The sequence below is a fragment of the Peromyscus maniculatus genome, chromosome 8 (assembly GCF_049852395.1).
Source record: "Peromyscus maniculatus bairdii isolate BWxNUB_F1_BW_parent chromosome 8, HU_Pman_BW_mat_3.1, whole genome shotgun sequence".
NCBI classification, from domain to species: Eukaryota; Metazoa; Chordata; class Mammalia; order Rodentia; family Cricetidae; genus Peromyscus; species Peromyscus maniculatus.
Genome location: NC_134859.1, coordinates 16,178,665 through 16,198,692, shown reverse-complemented (window position 1 = coordinate 16,198,692; position 20,028 = coordinate 16,178,665). Strand labels below are relative to the sequence as shown.

Sequence of the window (20,028 nt, the reverse complement as noted above, 5' to 3'; positions counted from 1 at the left end):
CTGTTCTGAAGGTTGCAGGGTCTTTAGAAGCTGAGGGTTGGCTGGGAAAAGCAGGTCTTTCAAGGCCTTTGAAGGCAATTCCCACCGCTGGTTCTGACCCCAAGCTCTCTGCCTGCTGCTCTGACAGCATAGGCTGAGCTGTTCCTACCATTCTCCCTCCCACCGAGATGACCTTTCACCCTCTGAAACTGTGACAAAAGAAGCCTTTTAGTCACGTTGTTCAGGTGTCTGGTGACAGCAATGGCCAGAAGAATCTCTTACTGGGTAAGGAGTTGGAGAATGCCAGGTGGGCTGATGTCAGCTGGTAGAGCTAACTAGGCGGGAGCCGGACAGTAGAGGATGCAGAGTGCCAGGATAAAATTTTTGTTGTGTAAACTAGCCCATTTATCACAGGCTAGGCAGGTCTCAAACCATATGCTTTCACTGCTCTTTCAGCGCCTCAGTCTTCTGATGGCAGACTTCACTGTGAGGGCAGAAGTGGTGTTGGAGGTCCAGGGCCCAGCCAGCTACTGTTTTCATGCAGGAACCACAGTTCCAGATGGCAACGGCGCATCTCTTCATCTTGGTCTTGCCACAGAAGGAGCAAGTGTGTTTGGTGTGCTCACTGATTTTAGTTTTCTTCACCATTTTCCAGAGGGAGGCACTGTAATGGGACCCATATTTCCCCACGATCCCAGCCTTCTTGGTGCATTTAGCCATGTCTCAGGATCGGAAGCCCAAGCCCTAAGAGCACTATATTAATTTTTAAAAACTGTTTTTATAGGCAATTAGGGGCCTGGAAGCATTTTAGGTCAGGATGGGTTGTAATATTTGACTTTAGAATTTGAGACACCCCAACACAGAGCATTCTTTTTCCTACCTGTATTCTGACTTCACTCCAGGTGGCTGCACACAATAGGCAGTGGTACCAGGACCAAGAGAGAGACGTATGTTGCAGACCACAAAACCAGAAGGGTGGAGCCTTCTAAACCCTATGATACTAGACATGGAGCTAAAGAGTTTGAGTTTAGCTCTGCTGTGTTTTAATCTTGCTTTGGCTTTGTATTTCTCCACCATATCCCATGCCTCCTTTTTCAGAATAGTAATGCATATTCCATCACTATATGTCAGAAGTATGTGATTTGCTTTCAAACTGTGTTAAGCTGTGAAAGACTTTGGGGACTTGAAGTTGGACTAAATGCATTTTGCATTATGATATATCTGTGTGCCTATAGGGACCAGGGAGTGGAATGTGGTGGTTTGAGTGAGACTGGCCCCCATATGTTCATGTTGGAATACTTGGTCCTCAGTTGGTAGAACTATTTGGGAAGGATTAGGAGGTGTGGCTTTGTTGGAGGAGGTGTGTCACTGGGGTTAGGCTTTGAAACTTCAAAAGGCTTTAGACAATCTTACTCTCTGCCTCCTGCTTGTGGATCAAGATGTGAACTCTTAAACCTGGTGTGGTGGTGCATGCCTTTAATCCCAGCACTAAGGATGCAGAAGCAAGTGAATCTCTCTGAGCTTAAGGCCAACCTGATCTATATAGTGAGTTCCAGACCAGCCAAGACTACCTAGAGAGACTCTGTCTCAAGAAACAACAACAACAACAACAAAAAGATGGCTGCTCCTGCCACCATGCCTCTGCCCCACTGTTATGGACTCTGACCCTCTGAAACCATAAGCTGAATGAAACACTTTCTTTTATAAGTTACCTTGGGCACAGTGTTTTGCCACAGAAATAGAAGAGTAACTAACACACCACACCCCAATTCAACAGTAAGAATCCATCCCTCAACCCTGATAGAGTTAAGGGGAGTTGGAATACTAAAGGGAAATTCCCATCATGAAAAGCAAAAGGGTAAAGGGAAGCACACCCCTCTTGGACAATTCGCAATGCCTGCCTGGTGGTTAGTATGGAGATGGGGCTGCAGATGGAGGCCAAACAGAAAGCTACTTAGTCCCTAAGCAAGAGAAGAGGCATGGGCTCAAGTCTGTAGGAGGTGGACCATAGTTTGGAAGCAGTCATGTGGAAGATCATCCCAGGCTCGGTCTCCCAATTTTTTTTTTTTTTTTTTTTTAAGACAGGTTTTCTCTTGTGTAGCTTTGGAGCCTTTCCTGGAACTCACCCTGTAGACCAGGCTGGCCTCGAACTCACAGAGATCCACCTGTCTCTGCCTCCCGAGCGTTGGGATTAAAGGTGTGCACCACCACCGGCGGTCTCCCCATCTTAATGGACAGCAACTCCATCCTCTTGCAGCTGTTCATTGTCCTTGCCCTCAGCTGTAGTTCTGTCTTTGCAGGGTTACTATGACAACCACAAGTGTGGACTGACATTGATTGAACTTACTGAACCTTTGGGCTGGTGTGTGTACAGATACACATGCACATGAGAACAGCTTTGGGGTGTCATTCCTCAGGGGCAATTTTTTAAAAAGTAAGGTCTCTTGCTGGATTAGACCTTACCAGGTGGGCTGGACAGCAGGCCAGGGTTCTTGGGCTCAAACTCAGGTCCGTGTGTCTGCAAAGCAAGCACTGTGCTGACTGGGCCATCTCCCCAGCCCGAGTTACTCATTCTCATCATTGTATTTAGTTCAGGAATTCGCTTTGGTTCTTTCTCAACTATTCTGTGTCCCTGTTCAATGCTGGCTATGTATGTCTCCAGGGCAGTTCTGCCTCTCCGCTTTCCCCGTGTATTGGGAAATTGGTTTAGCAATGACCCCCTTTGATGTTGGTTGAAGTCACCCTATTGGGAGCACCCATGATAGGCGGGAAGGAGGAGGACTGTGAAGTTTGGGTATGCAGTTCTAAGTTCTCCACTGAATGGTCCTCCAGCCTGGCTATGTCTGTCCCTCAGTGGACATCTCTGTTCCCAAGAGGTCACGCTTCTGTCTCCATGCAAACACCTACCCTCTCTGCCCCTCCAACCCCAGGGAAAGAAGAACATGCCAGTGCTGCTAGCCTCATGCCCCTGCTCTTCGTGTCCCAGGTAGGTTACTATACTTTTCTCTTCACCATCAAAAGCACCCTTAGGTGACATTCCTCCCTAAGCTTCACACTGTGTCCTCCCAGTATAACTCAGGAGACTGAGTTGCTTCTACAGGATTTTCAGACACAGATGTTTTTATCTTCTAGACCACAACAATAATAACATTATGGCCAGTGTCTGAGAATGTGCAACTCATGGGGTTGTTTGTTCATTTGTTTGGCTGGTTGGTTTATAGAGATAGGCTATTGTTATGTTGTCCTTGGCTGTTCTGGAACTTGCTATGCAGACTAGGTTGGCCCTGAACTCATAGAGATCTGCCTCTATTCATAAGGCCTTAACATCCCATGAATCTAGTGGTCTTTGATTATGCACTAAAAATTTTGTTTGGAAAAAAAATGTATAAAAGAACTTCAGGCCCAGGGCAGGTTTTTATTGTCTTTTCCAGACACTTAGGGCAAACAAGAATTGCCTTATTCAAGTTTAGAACTTGAGATTCTTAAGGGAGTCGGGTGAAGAGGCTGCATGCGGGCTGCAACCAGCTGCAGCTTTTCTTCTCTGAAGCTACCTCCCTTCAGGGCCACAGCCAGGTTAGAAGGAATTCAGCAGGGTCCCCCAACCATGGCAGACCTGGACACTGACATTTGTTTCTTAGGTCTTCAAGATTGATTCAGAACGTGAGTCCATCCTGTCACATCACAGAGCCACTAACTGATCCAAGCCGCCACTGTCATCTCTCACCTAAACCCAACGTCAGTGGCAGACAGATTCCTGCCCTTGTTCTTGCTGAAGACATCCTATTCCTGGGCTTGCGACCAGAGCCAAGTTCCTTGTGAATCAGGCCCACCCCTCCTCTACCTGCAAAACCCCAAAGTTCCTTGTCTCGCTCAGTAAGAAGACCAGACCTTTCCACGGCCACAGCCTACAGGGTCACACCTCACTACTTCCCGACTCCTTCCTCTGCTTGCTTTGTTCTGGCTACAGTGAATGTTTGGCAGGCCTCAAACACAGAAGTCATGCCCCTGCCTCAGAGCCTTTGCAATGCTGCCCTTATCTAGTGCTCTCCATATCTTTGAAACAGAGATTTTAAAAAGGATAGTATGGGGCCTGGAGAGATGGCTCAGTGGTTAAGAGCATCTGCTATCCTTTCGAAGGACCTGCGTTCAGTTTTCAGCACTCACACTGGATTGCTCACAACCACGTGTAACTCCATATCCAGGGGACCCAATGCCTCTGGCCTCCAGAGGCACCTGCATGCATGTGCACATATCCACACTCAAACACACGTATACATATAATTTTAAAAAATCTTTTAGAAATCATAGTATGTGAATACATGAGCCAGAAGTGTAGCCACTTCTTCTCAAGTGGCTACGAGTGAGTGTGCGACACTTCTCTGGGCTGACAGCTCAGCAGGCGTGTGTTACACTTCCATGTTGACTCTGCTATCCCTGCAAGAGTCTGTCAGCTTCATCCTCCTCCTCAGGGGTCACTGTCTTACACACTGTCTGCTGTCTCCTGAAATTCATGAGGCCGTGGCTACAGAATGCTGGACATGAGGGGAGTCAAGTCTTCACTGCAGGGGGTGGAAGCTATAAACAGGGGCAGGGGACCTAGAAGAGGCAGGTGGCTCAGAAATGGAACCGGAGGTTCTGATAGCTCTCCACTGCGATAGTGAAAACCCAAGATGATCAACTTGTAAAGGGAAAACACTGATTTGGGGGTCACAGTTTTTGGAGATTTCAGGATGGTGTAACTAGCTGGTCTTGTTTGTTTCATGCCTGCAGCCAAATATCACCTTATGACGTGGAGGTCTGGGATGGAGTAAGAGTTCTTATCTCATGGCAGGAAGCAAAGCACAAGGAGAGGGCAGGGGCCACTTGACGACACATGCCTAATGACCTAAAGGCCTCCCACTAGGTCCCACCTACCAGCCTTTAACCCACAGGTCTTTGGGAGGCATTTAAGATTCAAACCATGGCAGAGGTTTGGATGTGAACTCATGGGTTTTAGTATGTGTGCAGATAGATAAATGTGTGGGTGGATGGGGGATGGATGGTTGATAGACAGACAGATGTATATGTGTGTATAGATGCATACATAAGCTCCCTACCTCTGTCACTTGGCTGGGAAGGGCTAGAAGAATCACGCACTGTCTAAATCTAAGCAGTGGACTCCACTCACTGCGCACAGGGCTCCTAGGATGGGGAAGTACCAGACATGTTCAAGGTGTAATGAGGGCATGTCAAAAGGACACAAGTCAGAAGGAAGGCACTCCTAGTAGCCACATTGGGACAATTCCAACACTACAGTCAATAATGATTATGATGGGTGATTGACATGGGAGAAAATAGCTGTGGTGTATATATTGCTAAAAGTAAAGACATAGGTAAACAAATGGGAAAGGAGGAATTCTTCCTCACAGCGGGGTACCAATGGATGAGCTAGAAGGAAAGGATAGAATTATACCCCACTTGTCTCACTGCATAAGTCATCAGGTGACATTCAAGGACAAAGGCAGTGTTGAGGGCAGTTTGCTCATTTGCTCCAATAGGCATTCTTCTGGTCTCCTCTCTCCAAGAGACATGAAGGTTTAGAGGACCTTCCCCAACCCAAGGCCTCCCAAAGGCAATATGCCATCTAAGCTGTCATTCCTTCATGCCTGGAGCCTGGAAGGTGCCACATGTACCTGGAAAACGCCAGCCACACAGTAGGTACTCACGTAATATCAGCTAGCCCACCTCAATTATATGAGGAGAGGAGAAGCAAATCCTCCTGCCTTAGCAGCAAGCTCTGTATCACACATTTATATGTACAGGAGTGTGTGTGAATGTGGTGTTTCCAGTTTGTCATACAGCAACACAGTAACCTGCCTTGGTCCCCCACCCTTGAGAGGTGAAGTTCTAACATGTTCAATGCATGTGGGAAGATCTGGGTGCTTTGGTCTGCTTTCTGAGCCCTGACTCCTTCCTCACTTACAGTGCCCACTGGGTCTCTGAACCCAGGTCGATTTCCGCTGCAAAGCACAGCTCAGCCTCAACTCTTGCTTGGGACCCTTCTCTGATGACACATTAAGGCAGTGGTCCTCAACCTTCCTAAAGCTGCAACCCTTTAATACAGTTCCTCACGTTGTGGCGACCCCAACCATACAACTATTTTTGTTACTACTTAACTATAATTTTGCTACTGTTATGAGTCATAATGTAAATATCTGTTTTCCAATGGGGTCTTAGGTGACCCCTGTGAAAGATCATTTGACCCCAAATGGGTCGCGACCTCCAGGTTGAGAACCAAGGCATGGTGGGTCCATTGGTGACTGGCTGCATTGTCTCTAGATGATGTGCTTTGGACTATGCTGAACCTACATTCAATCCTATCCCTGTCCCTTGCCCCTGTTCTAAAGGTGTGTGACCCAGAGTAGGTAATGAGCCACTCTGGGCCTAAGCTTGTGCAATATTAACCTGGGGTCAGTGTCACAGGATGCACTCAAGGAAATATCCCTGGTCCTCTGCCTGCGACTCCCAGGGGACTGTTGATGGCAGCATCCAGGCTGCACAGTGGGGGCGTGTTTGTTTCAAGCACACAGTGACCCTCTGGTCTGTGAGGCGTGGGCATTCCCGCTACATTTCTCAGGGCTCTGAAGCTCTTACTCTTGCAAGGTCCCACCCAGGGAGTGCTAACCTCACCTGCAGCGTCAGAAGGCTCACGTAGCCTGTGTGACTCAACGCCAGCTGTTCACCTTCAAGTCATTCTGCTGTGACCTGGAGCTCACCTGGCCCTTCCTCCTCCGTTGTTAGTAGTGTGGCTGGGTGGGGGTAGGGCAGGTTCTTCCTTGCATTCCTCCTCAGGTTCAGGGCCTGCCCACCCACCTCCGCCCCCATACCCCCTGCTTCCCCTGCTCCTTAGCCAGACAGGGGGAGTCTGTCTGGGTTCCTGTGTCCTAACTGTGTGTCACTGTGTGGGTAGCGCTGCGCTGGCCATGGTGATGTCGGGGACAGATGGCTCTGCCCTCTCTGGCTGACGGTTGCTGTACTTCCTCGGGGTGGGCTGTGATGCCGGGGGAGTGTCAGGCTGAGCTCCAGGAAACAGGAAAGCAAGGGAGGCTGGGTGACTCTGAAGCCTGTCACCACACTGCCCGCTCCACTAAGTCTCTTCATGTGTAAACTGAGGCTTTGGGTGAGAGGAAAGCCTTCACCCTCCCTTCCACCCTTCCTCCTTCGTTTCCTTCTAGGAAGCCAGCGAGCTTTTGCCCTCCATGTAGAAGCACTGCACACACCTCTGTGCTGTGGTTGGTTCTACAGACAGGCAGTCTAGTCTGTGCCCGGTGCTTCAAGCCAGCGGGATGGGGCAGCAGGTCAAGAGGCCCCTATGAGGAAGGAGTTCACAGCGCTCCTAAGTACCGATGGACACAAAACAGGGTCAAAGGCGGAAGAGAAAGCTTCCAGATCAGAGTATAGAATCCTAGGAGGCACCCAGTCTAGGCCTCCTTAGGTCACCTCGGTTGGGGTTGCTCAGTCCCCATTCTGGCCTCAGTTTCTTCCTGACTCTCAGGAGACTGTGAGGCTCAGGGTGGGCTCTGCTATTACTGCTTTGGATCTGCATCTGGCTGGATCTTGAGCCCTGTGCTCTCCCCAGGTGTCACAGCCTCACTGAGTGATCAGGGACCGTGATCAAAGGCCGCTCCCGGCCCTGTATATTCAATCCATTCTCTTCCCACATTTTTCCTCCTTTACAAACAGCTACATTTTTAGCAGAGCCTTGATGCAGCTTCCGATTTAAGCTAAATTCAAGAAATCTGGCCCCCAGCCCCAGGAAGTGTTTTAGGGTAGCATAGACAGGATGTAGACATCAACTGTATCCTGCCTGCCCCCCAAGAGTAACGCCCCTCATTGTTCCCTGCTGGAATGAAGGGGCCCAGTGTTCTTCCGGCTCCACCTCTCAGAATCACACACTAATCAGGTGCCCTCAGCTACAGTTCAGAAAGGAGAATTTGTTTTGGGAAAGTTCAGGTTTGATTTCACCGAGTATTTAATTACAGGAATGCTACTTGCTTAATTTCAAAAGTACCCTATTTGAAAAGGTAGCCAAGCAGAAAAAAGGGCCTCACAAAAGTGAGTGTGGTCCCCTGCAACCATGCTGCTCCGGCCAAAGCTCCTAATGCTAATGGCTTCCCTTGTTACACTGGGCTTTGGGAGGCAGGCTGGGGGCAGGCAATGGAGGCTGGAGGTAGGCATGCCTTTGCTTGCTCAGCCAATAAACTCTGGACCAGAAACCAAGGAAGAACTTTGGGAAGCAGTTTGTGTCAAGGTGATGGATGAAAACCCAGCTTAGACCTCTGGTGGTCTCCGGAGGTGGGGGCACAGCCTTGGGAAGAGAGGTCTACTTCGAGAGCCCTTCAGGCTACTTCTGAGCCTGCCAGAGAAGGGATTTTACAAATATTTATTGAAAGACTGCAATGGGCCAGAACTAACTCTGGCCTAGACTTGAGTTGGAATTAGGACAAATTAGGAAACAGGACTGCGCAGACACCAGATTTTACTGTGTGAGCAAGCAGAGGGGAGCTAATCCTGGCCCAACACCTACTCACTGTCAAGGTTTTTGCTTCCTGGGCACCATGAGACGAACAGGCCACTTCCACCATGATGTGTTCTGTTACCAAAGATGGAAAGCATCAAGGCCAGTCAACCATGGACTGAACCCAGGATCCCAAGCAAACCTTTCCAGCCTGTAAGTGGTTTCTCTCTAGTGTTTTGTCACAGTGGCGGAAAGCTAACGTAACACCCTTCCCTCATCTGCCTGTGCTTGGTCCTGGAGAATCTGTTTGGCCGAGGTATCACTAAATGGCAAGTCACTCTGATCATAATAGAGGGACCCATTTGTTCCTCCTTCCTTAAAATGCTTCCATGGTTCTCAGTGTCCAAATAATATAGTGAGTCCTTCTGCCTGGTGGAAAAGAATTTTTGAGATACGGCTTCTGTTAGTTTTTGCAGCCTCACCTGGCCATAGTCAGGCTCGGCTTTATAGTCATAATTCTAGAAAAACAAAACAAAAACCTCTTATGATTCTCCTCATGCCAAACTCACACACCCCCTTTGCCTGGAGACTGGCTCCCAGTCTCAACTCATCTGACCCCGATACTTCCTTCTGATTGCACAAGGCGGGGCCGGATGGCTCTCTCTGTGGTCCACAATGCCTTGAGTGCCTTCAAGGCAGTTATCTCATTTGCCCGAGTCTCAAGCCCCCCAGGGCTGCAGGTGTTGCACACGTGTTTGTGAAACACACTGACCACCTCAGCAGAATGAGTGATTGGATGTGCTGTCTTGGTGGGGCATTCCCCTGCTACTGGGATTCAGAGTGGGGCATAAGAAAGCAGTGCTGGTACAAGAAACCCAAGGCAGTCCTAGGGCCCGGATGTACAGAGGCTATTGGCACACATTTCTCAAATCATCTCCCAGCCCAACGGTCCCCTTTCCACCTCCTTCAGCTGGCCTTGCAGGCTGTGGAAGAGGGACTTGTGCCACGACTGTTGTCTGTGGTCTCACAAGAGCTGGCTGAGCCCTGTGGCTACATCTTGTTATTTCAAAAGGCCAGTGGCGTTGGAACCCTCTACCCACTCCTGAAACTGGCAGGGATTTCCTGGGGAACTGGGGAGATGGTGTTAAAGGAACAGCCACCCACTCAAGATAATGGTTAGAGTGCATTACCTCCAAGGAGCTCTTTGCCCCAAAGTCTTTGGTTCCTGGCAGAGTTGGGGGAAGCCCAGTACTCTACCATCTCCTCCCACTTCTCTTTTCTCTGAACAAATCAAAGGGAAAAACTCTCTTGATTTCTTTTCCCTCTCCTTAATATAAATGAATGCCAATTTCCTCTGAAAGTATTGTGAGTGCTTTGAAGAGATGGAAAGTGAAATATTAGTCTCATTACCAAGACATCATCATGGAGTTTTCACTATCTGTCTTCAATATAAAGCACTTTAAAGATTTCACAATGTTATACATTTATCAATGTATATGTAATACACATAAAATATGAATACCCACATATCCATTGCTAGTGTCTCAGAAGCCCCCATGCCTTTCTCAGAAGACTTTTCTCCTTCCCAGCCCACAGAGAACCACTATCTTGAATTTGGGGTGACCCATCCCTATGCTTTGCTTTAGCATTTTAAGTCTGTCTGTCTGTCCAGTCCCCAGATGTCATGCTTTTGACTTTTCAATAATTGGAGGGTAGCATTTTGCAACCTGCCCGCCTCACTCCTGAGTGTGGCACATGCCCTGTTTGTCCATGTATGCTGCTATATAACAAGCAATGCAGTGTATGTGTGTACTGTTTCCCAGGTTGTCTCTGCTCCTACTAACGTATATGTGGAAATTTTCTAGGATTTTCTCTTTCAACTTTAAAACATTTTATTAAGTTCAATAATACATGCTTTTATTGTAGGGAACCTGTAAAAACATATATAATATCCATTTTACTATTTTGGGGGCTTTTGAAATAATCATTTTCAATGTATTAAATATTACACACTCCTGTTGGGTAGCCATCACCAACTTTCCACCTTGTGCTGGCTGTTTTTTTTTTTTTTTGTCTGCTCGACATATCTGGGAAGAGGGAACCTCCACTGAGAAAATGCCTCCATAAAACTGGCCTTTAGGCGGCGTGTGTCTATGGGGGCATTTTCTTGATTAATGATTGATATGGGAGGGTCCAGCCCACTGTGGGTGGTAGCATCCCTAGGCAGGTGGTTTTATGTTGTGTAAGAGCGCAGCAGGCTGAACAAACCATGGAGAGCAAAGCAATAAGCAGCAGTCCTTGGTGGCTTCTGCTTGAGTTCCTGCCTTGACTTCCCTTATGATGACTGTAAGCTGTAAGCGGAAATCAACTTTCTCCCCACATTGCTTTTGGTCATGGCGCTTATCACAGCAACGGGAAGCAGACTAGGACTCGTCCCCAGGGCTTTTTCAACTTCCGAAACTGAAATGGTGCCAATTAAACGGTGATCCTCAGGTCTTTGAGACAGCTCAGTGGGTAAAGGTGCTTCCGGTCAACCTAGTGACCCGAGTTCTCTCCCTGAGACCCACATGGTGGAAAGAGAACCAACTCCCACAAGCTGTCCTCTGACTTCCACAGGCACCTCCCCCCCCCAACAAAACAAAGAAATAAATGTAAACAATAACTCGCCATTGTTTCCACCCTCCACTCCAACCACCATCTTGCTTTCTGCTTCTGTGGATCTGACTGCCTTTGGGACCTCAAATAGCACAACCACGGTGCATGCCCTCTGTGTTACCTTATTTATCATAATACCACCAAATTTCATACAAGTTGTCTGCCTGCAGAGCTTAATTTCCTTTTAAAGATTGAGTAATATTCCATCATGTGTATTATGTAAAAGTTTTTATCTTTATTAAAGTACTTTATTAAATATTTCCGACTGTTTAGTGCTAAAATAGAGATAAACAATTGACATTTTAAAAATGTTTTTTTATTTTTTGAGATTAAAAGCAATTATGTGTTTTCCCCATAATTACATAATTTCCCCTTCTCTTTCCTCCCTCCAACACTTCCCATGCACCCATCTTTGCTCTCTCAAATTTATGGCCTCTATTTCTTTAATTGTTGTTTTACACACACACACACACACACACACACACACACACACACACACACACACATTCATATATAAATACAACCTGTTCAGTCCATGTGACATTACTTGTATGTGTATGATTTAGGGGTTGGCCATTTGGTGTTGGGTAGCCGATCTGGGGGTTCCTCCACTGTTTCCCCACTCTCAGCATCCCCTTCATGTCATCATGTCTGTTGATGTTGTCCTCATCCAGTTCATGTTTAGGCAGTCATGTTTATGGGACTTCATGGATGCAGCTTCTCTGACATTTCTAGGAGGGGGAATCTCACAGCCGACTTCCTGTCCCTCTGGCTCTGACGAACTTTCCCATCCTCGTCTGCCATGGTTGATATTTTGTATTAACCTTACGGTTTAAAACTGTGCTGTACTCATTAGTAGTAGGTCTGAGTTAGAACTCTGGATTTCATAGTCAGGGGAAAACATGAATAAAGCAGATATGTCCCATTGTATGTAAAGCTGCCCCAAAGCAACCCCTACAGACATGTCACCTGAGAAGGCAAGCCCAGGTCATCAAGCACATCCTGGCAGTGCAGCACAGCCCCTGTAGTCTGATGTTTCACCTCCTGACTGGAAACTTCAGCTCACCATTGCTGCCCAGAGCCAGGAGAAAGCCCAGGGAAAGGCCAAAATTGAAAGCATGGTTTCTATTGGCTGTGTGCTGCTTTCATGCCGTTATACACTTGAAAAAAAAAAGCCAGCTAAGTCCAACTATTGGAGTCAGGAATCACCTGTACACACCCCTTTTACTTATCCATCCATCCTGGATAAACACTTAGGTAAGTGTTTCTCAACCTGTGGGTCGCAACCTGTTTGGGTCACATATCAGATACCCTGTATATCGTGTATTTACATTATGATTCATGGCAGTTGAAAATTGACAGTTATAAAATAGCAATGAAATAGTTTTATGGTTGGGGGTCACCACAACATGAGGAACTGTGTTAAAGGGTTGTAGCATCAGGAAGGTTGAGAACCACTGCCTTGGGTGTTTGCTTCGCTTTCTGGTGAGTGTCAATTGTAATATAGCAGACATTCAAATCTCCACTTTCAACTCACCATAGTGGAATTGCTACACAGCTATTTTAATTTTGACTTCTTGAAGAATCACCACACTGTTGTCAGAGAAGCTGAACTAGTTTGCCTTCTGGGCAGTGATGCCCAAGAAATCCAATTTTCCCATAGGGCTACCAACACTTGTTATTTCCTGTTTTGTTTTCCCTCTTCAGCTGCCACCTCTCATATGGGTGATTCGGTTCTAGGATATTTAATACACAAATAGATATGGTCCTTCTTGCTCCTTAATGTACTTATACCCTGATGCACATCTGTACAGCTGTGAAAATGTTCCAGTAACTGTAGTTAGCACTGGGAGATGGGATATGTGTGGCATCTTCACAGTGGTAGCGGCAACTACGCCGCCATCAGGTTTTCAGACTAGCTTTGCACCAGCTCACTGCAGCCGGTGTGGAGAATGGATGGGTGCAGGGCTAGGCAAGAAGCGCTCGTGGGGAGGAGGTGGTGATCCGGGAGACAGAGAGGTGGCTGTGGCAGCAGTGGAATAGTGGCAGAGCACTTGCCACTGCCAGATTATTTTTGTCTACTGTGTGTGGTTCTGATCTATCCATCTGTTTGTTAATCCCTATGCCAATTTCATGTTATTTTGTGTGGTTGGTATAATACATTTTTATATTTGATGGGCCAGTTCTCTGCTCAGCTAAGAGGCATCGAGCATGCCTCAGTGGAGGCAAGAACTCTCCAATGAGCCATATTCCCAGCCCAGACTTTCAATTTCCACTGGCTTGCCGGGTGTGACATGACGTTTCATTGTGGTTTTGTTTTGTATTTCTCGAAGTAATGAGACTGAACGTCTTGGCACATGTCCCTTGGCCATGCTTGTTTCATCTTATGGAAACTATCCTTGGGTTTCTTTGTTTCTTTTGGATTGTCTGCTTTAGTTTTAAGCTATTTTGAACCCTAATTATTGATTGATTATACATTGCAAACGTCTTCTGCATTCTTTCCTTCTCAGTTAATCCCTTGTGATGTTTTTTGACAGGCAGAAACTAGTTCAATGTTGTTAATTGTGTCTATCCTTTCCTGTGTGGTTGCTCTTTGTGTTTTAAAATACTTGTCTCTACCTGAGATGATAAGGATTTTCTATATTTTCTTATAAGAATTTCAAGATTTTTTTTTACATGTAAAACCTGGAGTCACCTGAAATTGTGTGTGCATGTGTGTGTATGTGCACATGTGTGCGTGAATGTGCATATATGAGTATGCATGCATATATGTATGCATGTGTCCTGTGTGTGTGTGTGTGTGTGTGAGAGAGAGAGAGAGAGAGAGAGAGAGAGAGAGAGAGAGAGAGAGAGAGAGAGAGAGATTGGGCAGCTTTTGTTAAAGAATCATGACATGCATCCTTTATCAGAAATCAGATTTTCTAATATATGTGATCCATTAGGGAGCTTTCTGTTCTAGTCAACATTTGTTAATTCCTGTGCCAATTTCATGCATCTCAGTTGTGGTTCTATAATAAGGATTGTTATTTGTTGGGTCACTTCTCTGCCCAGAATTCTGATTTAAGGGCATCTTAGCTGTTCTTGACTCTTTGCTGTCCATCTAAATTGAGCATTCAGCTTATTGAATGATATGAAAAGCTCTATTGGGCTTTTGTTTGGAATAGACTAAATAATTTGTATAAAGTGTCCTTTTTTGTCCATAAACATACCATGCATCGCTATGCATGATACTTACATTTTATTCAACGTCACCTACTTTTATCATTATAACTTTCCTTAAAAGGCTGTCACAGCTTACTTTGGTGCTGGGTGGAGGGCTTCGGAGAGTGGGGAGTGAGGACCCTCCATCCCAGACAAGCTGCCTCCGGGTAGCCGCTGTTGCTTATTACTTCCCACTCTGAGCTATTCTGAGCTCAAACTTTTCACATCTGTTCCCTGGTCCCCATTTTGCCTCCTGAACAAGAAGCCCCCCGACCTCAGTTCTACTCTCTGGTGATAGAGACAGCAGAGAGCCTTCTTTGACTCTGTGGCGCCCGGAGGATGAAGTCCAACTTCACTAGTCTGCTTCTCCAGGCCCAGCATGAACTGGCCTGACTAATTACTATCACCGCCTCGGCTCCCACTCCGTGGGTTATACACGTCAGTAATTTGCAGCACAGAATTGCTGAGTGAGAACTACGCTTTTGACAGTAAGGACCCTGAGGCTCGGGGAAGTAAATGACTCATCAGTGACACCCCCAGCCAGGAAGTTCAGAGCTTTATATTCCCCCACCTGGCCCCCCTTCACCAAGGTATAAACCTGATTCAGCTTAACATAAAACTGCTGGGGAGAATGTAGACCCATCGATTCCGGTTTACTTAGCTTCCGCAGGAGTAAACCAGAGGCTGAAATTGGACAGGGAAAGGTCAAAAGTTAGGAGAGCAGCCTGAGGGGGAGAAAGTGTGGCTCCCTGGCTCTTTTCACCTAAGGCTGAACTCCCGGGACCAGGAGCTGGTGATGTGGCTCATGGGAGGGGCAGGGTGGGGCACGCAGTGAGGTAAGCAGAGAGGATGACGGGATGACGTAGCCTCGTAGCTGGATGGAGGAAGTGATTACGACCAGGAAATAAGTACTGAAAACTGTAATTGAGTGCATCTTAAACTCTTTGTACTGGTATAGAAGAAAGTTGAAATAATAAACTTGATGCTATAAAGGATTTACTAATTTGCTTAGGAAATAGTAAGTTACACAAAGTAGAATTTAGCTAAAGGAGCTGCTTCAATAAGACTGGAAGATGATCTGTAAGATACTAGCTAGGCTTGTTAGAAACTGTTAGAAAGGAAACTGTGTAACATAAATTGAAGTTTAGGGTTGCTGAGAAAGTTTATGCTAATTTTTGTTCCCAAGATAGACATCCAACTGGGCTCCATTCCCCTACCCAAAGGAGACAACCCCGACTTATAATCAGTCATTAGGCCCGTCACCATATCAAAGAATGTGCCTCTAAGGAGCAGCTCAGGGGGACAGTACCTGGTCCCTACCACCATTAAGTCCTGGTCTGTCATTAAGTCCCCTGTCCTCTTATAACAGTGATTCTCAACCTTCTTAATGCTGCGACCCTTTAATAAAGTCCCTCATGTTGTGGTGACCCTGACCATGGAATTATTTTTGAGGATACTTCATAACTATAGTTTTGCTACTGTTATGACTTGTAATGTAAACGTCTGTGTTTTCTGATCGTCTTAGGTGACCCCCCAGAGGGGTCACAACCCATAGGTTGAGAATCGTTGTCTCATATGGAAAAGCTGGCTTGGCAAGATGAACCTAGGTACCGATTATTCAAAAGGAACAATACTGATGTATTCTGAAGAAGGAATTCTGGCTATAGATTTGCTGTGACCTGGGGCCAGGAAGGATGGCAGTTTGTGTATATGGAGGGTATAGGAAAGGCTTGCTTGAGCGACAGCTTTGGGAGTCCCAGTCCGTGCACGGTTGGTTCTATTGCCTTCGTCCTGTAGCAACACAGCCCATCACCGCAGAAGAGCGGCGTAGGGCACAGCTGCTCACCTCACAGCAGTGGGAACCCAAAGGAGGACAAGGAAATGGCTGCGGCCCCAGCATCACCTGCAAGAGCACACTTCCAATGGCCAGAAGACCTCTCAGAATGTCCTATCCCTGAAAGGTTCTGCCCCATTCAAACAATGCCACTTTGGGGGCCAACCCCAAATGGAGGCCCCGACCCAAACCTTAGCAATTCTGTAAAGGTTTTGCTGTTGCCTCTCTCTGAGTGTGAGGAAAGCCTGTGTGTGTGAGTGAGTGAGTGTGTGTGTGTGTGTGTGTGTGTGTGTGTGTGTGTGTGTGTGTGTAGGGGTGGTTCAGTCCACTGTTTTGGGGTCAAATGCTCAGACTCTTAATTGTGGTCACAGGATGGGGGTTGGAGGCCTGTGCGGGAGAGAAGGAAGATTAAGAAAATACCAAGGGTGTTGAACGGAGTTTCCAGGAGACTTTCAAAGCCCAGTGTGTGTCACACCTGCCTCTGGCTCTGCAGGAACCTCCCAGTAAAACTGACCTCACTTGAGACTTCCGTATCTTGCAATATGGCGGGCTAAGTCACTATAGTCTTTGTATGCTTCACCATGAAGAAACTCAGATTTCAGAGCTGGGTCTGTGATTTGGTAGTAGCACAGCAAGACTAACTTGAGTTCGGAGGAGGGCAGGGGAGGGGCTGATAGGACCTTTCCCTCCCTCCCCGCTCACCTTCTCTCTCTTTCTGTACCCCCCCCATCTGCATTCAGGCCTAGAGTCTTCTTCTTCTTTGGGGCAGATGGACCTTGCTACTCTGCAGCTGTTTTCAGATTCATGCACACACCACACACACCACGCACACACACACATATACACACCATATACACCACACCTACACACACCCCCACACACACCATACACACCACACACACACATCATACACACACCATACACACACACCACACACACACACACCACACACACACACACCATACACACCACACACACACATCATACACACACCATACACACACCACACACACACACATACACACACCATATACACCACACCTACACACCTACACCCACACCCACACCATACACACACCACACACACACACTACATACACATACACACACATACCATACACACACACAACACACACACACATACACACACCATATACACCACACCTACACACCCACACCACACACACACACACACACACACACTACATACACATACACACACATACCATACACACACACAACACACACACACACACACACACCATGAAAACAGAAGGGGACTTACTCAGGTGTCGGAAAGGGACCCGTGAAGAGTCAGGGCATGGGGCAACTCCGAGCAGACACTGGTGTGTGTGAGACTATCATATGAAACTCACGATGTTGTGTGTCAACTAAGAAAAAAAAACATTGTAAAAAAGCATTATTGTTGATGGGGCTGGAGAGATGGCTCAGAGGTTAAGAGCATGTACTATATAGAACTTGAGTTTGGTTCCCAGCATCCACATTAGGCAACTCACAACTGTCTGTGGAACTTCTCCAGATCGGTAGCCGTCTTCTGGCTTTCTCGGGCACCCCACACACATGTACACATATACTAATACAAATTCACACGTAATAAAAAGAAATCTTAAAAATCATTAGGTAATTGATATTATAAACAAATAATACTGTTGCTAACAAATTAATGCTTTCATAACTTCCTCTTCTTGTAAGGACAGCGGTCAGGTTGGGTTAGGGTCCCCTCGGTGGCCCTTTCTAGCCCATGTGCGGTCCCATACTGAGGTATGGAGATGCAGAGCCTCCACAGAAGGAATTGGGATAGGGACAACAGTCCTCCCTACCCTGATGCTGGCTTTTCCTTCTATTCTTTTGTGGTCACCAGAATAGCTTATCTCTTTCCAGCAACGTACTGCAAGTATTTTAATAACCAGCCTTTGGGTGTGGGGTGATGTCAGGGTCAGGAGAGCTTGATAATGTTTACCGTTCTGTAGTGTTAATGTCCCACCATGGCAGATTTTAATCTACCAACATGACACAGAACAGATGAACATTCTGAAAAATAGAACCAACTATTTTCAGAGCAGGTGTCACGTGGCTCCAACTCTTCCCACCAGGATGCAGATGTGACCGCTTGGCCTTCCTTCTCCATACAATATCACCGATCGATGTCTAGCAGTCCTCGGGACCAACCTACAGTTTTACAGTTATCTCCTAAACAAAGTGAATTCTTTAACCCAGCTTAGGGGGCGTTTGTCAATTGGCCATTTCATTGCCTGGGTGATTATGATGGCCTCTTTGCTTGTGGCCCTCCTTATCCACCCGACCTATAGTGCACCCTGATGATGTCCAGACCGCCCAATAGCCATTTGTTCTGTCATGCCTCAGCCCAGACAGCCCCCGTCCTGAGTGATTTCTGCTTGCCAGGAAGACTCAGCCAGAAGCGTGGACACCTGCATCTTTGTCACGTTTCCAAGGTTACGTTCCCTCTGGGCTCCCAGCACCTGCTCTCAGATGGCTGCTTTTTCTTCCGCCCACGGAGCACACACCATGTCCCGAGGTATGAACAGGAGAAGACAGTTTTGAAGCAGAAGGGATATTCACCTACACTACAGTGTGTCCAAAGGCTGCTCTTGCCTAGAAAGAGTCAAATTCTCTCTTTGTGAGAGAATGGAGAAACTGATGAGCAAAGGCATGCCTGCGTCCGTCCGAGTAAGGATGAGTAAGGGATGCTGGGAAAGGGCTCTGCTAGAGGCTCCAGGCACGAGACCTCTCAAGTTGGGGAGGGTGTTAGGGGGCGGGGACTGGCCTTATCGGAAGAGGACAGCCCCTCATTCCTCACTTGTTAGGTCACCCAGCCCTGGGAGCTGGATGAGGTGTCACCACATGAACCCTACCTTGACTCACTCGTTGCCTTTTTAGAGGTCATAACCTGAAGGAGGAGAGGGGAGTCTGGCAGGACAATATGTCTGTGAGATGGGGTAACAGTGGGCAGGCAGTGTCCTGGACAGTGACGGAAGGAAGGGCTATGGGAGATCATGTTGGCCCAGAGCACAGGATGGAACTCAGCAGCATACAGTAATCACTCAGTTAAAGCAGGAAGACCTGTGGATGAGCATTATCTATCCTGTTTCTCAGTGTCCCCAGAACTGAGAAACACCGCCTGACATACAGGCACTCAATGGTGCTGGCAGCACCCGGGAGCCGATGACATAGCCATCTTCTGGTAATAACTCAGGGGTGACAGCCTTGTCCCCAAGCCCAGCTTCTACTTTTTGTTGCTGCAATCCACTTCTTCCCCATCCAGCTGCCCCTTACAGTTCTGACAGGCAATGAACACACAGGGCCTGTGACTCAGGGCGGTCTCTACTTCTCTAAACACTGGGTGGAATCCCCAAGGCAGCTCGGGGTGAGCTGACTTCTTGGGGTACAGCTGGGTCCACTTTCCCATTAGATGAGCACTGGTCAGCAGGCTAGACCTCGGCGTTCTGTGTGGAGAAGGGGAACAGAACGTTCAGCCCTAGGAGAGGAACCCACTCAGGCCTCACAAAACAGGAAGTGAGCTCAGAGCGAGAGCCACACCACAATCTCTTTCTGTTTGAAGTTCAGCTCTGCCCTTCTTCTGACCTTGAACTTGTCTTCATCGTGGGAGGCTGCTCCCAGCTGGGGCAGGAGGAGAAAGTTTAGGGACAATCAAGGACTGAATTACCTGTCAGAGAGCCACTGAGCTGTCACTTGGCGTCTAGGTGGAAAGATTGCATTTTGTCACCTCACAGGGGCAGCAGGTTCCTCCCTGCCTCACGGGTCCTTCCTCAACTTCAAATGTCCTTCCCTCAAACCCACCTCCAGTGGTCCTCCCCAGTTT

The 20,028-nt window shown here is 47.3% G+C and overlaps 1 pseudogene; it reads right to left on the bottom strand.

The window, feature by feature from the left end:
• Positions 1-249: 249 nt before the first annotated feature.
• On the bottom strand, positions 250-699 carry LOC107401412 (large ribosomal subunit protein eL43 pseudogene; annotated as a pseudogene).
• Positions 700-20,028: the final 19,329 nt, after the last annotated feature.